The sequence below is a fragment of the Trichomycterus rosablanca genome, unplaced genomic scaffold (genome assembly GCF_030014385.1).
Source record: "Trichomycterus rosablanca isolate fTriRos1 unplaced genomic scaffold, fTriRos1.hap1 scaffold_331, whole genome shotgun sequence".
Lineage (NCBI taxonomy): Eukaryota > Metazoa > Chordata > Actinopteri > Siluriformes > Trichomycteridae > Trichomycterus > Trichomycterus rosablanca.
The window spans coordinates 27,836-30,234 of NW_026947159.1; the positions used below are offsets into that span (position 1 = coordinate 27,836).

At 35.0% G+C, this 2,399-nt stretch overlaps 1 pseudogene; it reads right to left on the reverse strand.

The window, feature by feature from the left end:
* Positions 1-345: 345 nt before the first annotated feature.
* Positions 346-467, reverse strand: LOC134307758 (5S ribosomal RNA; annotated as a pseudogene).
* Positions 468-2,399: the final 1,932 nt, after the last annotated feature.

Sequence of the window (2,399 nt, forward strand, 5' to 3'; positions counted from 1 at the left end):
AAATGAATGATGAGTAAAACTATATTTATTTACAGATTTTACAGAAACTTAGTTTGACACTTTATGGTCATCTATATTCACCACTATGGATTTGGAAAACAAACGCTGGGCTTAACCTGCTCAATGATCAAGAATGTTTAGTTCGATTTCACGCAAAAGCAGAGCGATTTCTACTGCATTCACTTCATCAGCCACGAAGAACGCAAACGCCACGAGATCCGCTGTAGCTCACGTTTGTTGCAGGTGGCGACTGTCCGACTTGACGGCTTTCTTTTAACCTCCTCCCCCAACTGCAACCAGCTGCTCTCGCTGACCACCAAGGCGAGGCGCAGTTCATCTCGAACAAGCCTACATACTTGCCTGGTATTCCCAGGCGGTCTCCCCTCCAAGCACCAACCAGGCCCGACCCTGCTTAGCTCCCGAAATCGGAGGAGATCGGGTGTTCTCATGGTGGTGTGGCCGTAAGCGAGATAAGCTGCAAACAAGCTGCTTCTTATAGAAGAAATAAGTAATTAAAAGCTTAAAATTATTTAGGTTAGTTCGTTAAATTTCAGGCATGCTTATGTAAACAAAAATCTTAAATGGATGACTAATGAAATTAATTTATGTATAAATAGTGTTTATGGTTTTACGCTTTATGTTTAAAAAAAAAAAAAAAAAAAAAAAAAAACCAACAGCAGCAATTAATGTTAATAATAATAATAATAAGTCAGAGTGAAAGATTTATGGTTTTCAGGAAAATTCACGTCTTTAAAATCACCATGTTTTGTTAAACTCTCTAAAGTTTTGCTCAATACCAATAAAAAAGACACAGTGTAAACCAAACACCCAAATCAATCATTACATTCATATTGTAAGAAGGACAGCTTAGTCTACAGACTGGAAGCAGGTGATGAGATTTTGTGACCATATAAAAAAAAAAAAATTAAAAAAAAAAAATTTGTGATGTCGCCCTCTTGTGGCACTTTTGGGGAATTGTAAAAATTAACACTTTAAACATTAAATTAAAGAAAGACACGGAAAAAAAAACATACCAGAATTTTATAAAGAGGTTTTTAGAGCATGGAAAGATTTTATGGATTTTACTATTTTTACTTTTAAAGAAAGAAACCAGATCCTGAACCAACCCCTATTTCTGAACCCAGCCTTAAGATTAGAATATAAAGGAGACAGAATCAAACAGCTAAAAGACATTTTATATGAATTTACACACAGATTTTTACCCACACAGGCATGCACTGACTTAATTAAAGAAAAAGAAGAAATGATGGAAAATAAAACGGAGGAAGAAAATTATGAACCTGAAATTAAAGTAGAAATAAAAATGAAAACAATAGAATTTGAACAATGCAAACTAAACCTTTCTACTAACGATTACTAGGTAAAGTGTGGGTACAACCCAGAGGTGGAAAGTAACAAATTACATTTACTCGTGTTACTGTAATTAAGTAGTTTTTTGTGTACTTGTACTTTTTAAAGTAGATTTTACAACCAGTAATTTTACTTTTACTTCAGTATGTTTTGTATTAAGAACTGTAATTCACTACAATTTAAATAACATCCGTTACTGGTGCTAAAATAAAGGAGCTGTAATCTAGGTATAGAGTAGGGAGGGAAGGGTGATTTTAAAAGTTTAACATGTTTGGAGTTTAATGCTTCGTTATTTGACAACATAGTAAGTTTTGTCTTACATCTTGAAGGTTTCTTTGGGTCATTTAGTGAAAGTCACAACACTTGTAACCTTGACTTGTTTTGAGTTATGAGATCTGCAGTATGATGTTGTTTGGTATTTGTTTGTGATAAAAAGAAGGCTGGTCTATAGAATCCACAATTAATGCCAACTTCAGTGGTTATACAGTTTATAAAAAGTTTTATGGGATGGTCTGTACTAAAGTGACACATGACACATCTTTAAATGTTTTAAATGTTGTATCAACATGTTTTTTTCTATTATCTTTTAATTAAAAACAACTATTGTAAGATTTATATCCACTTGTCCTGTTTGCATTACACAGGAGACACCCCCCCGCCCCCCGTTAAAAAAGTAACTAAGTAACGTTTTACTCTGAGTACATTTTAAATTAGTTACTTTTTACTTTTTACTTGAGTCAAAGCAACTTTACAGAATCCAGGACCAACAGACCAAAAATCCTTGTTGAGCAAACCGAGGGCGACAGTGAGAAGGAAAAACTCCCTTAAAATTACAGGAAAATCTTGAGAGGAACCAGACTCAGCAGGGAGCTCCATCCTTCTTGGGTGGCCTAGAGGAGAATTTAAATGAATAAAATGTACAGGGCTAGTGATAGCTCAGTGGTTAAAGTACTGGACTAATAAACAGAAAATTACCAGTTTAAGCCCCGCCACCACCAAGTTGCCACTGTTGGGTCCCTGAGCAAGAC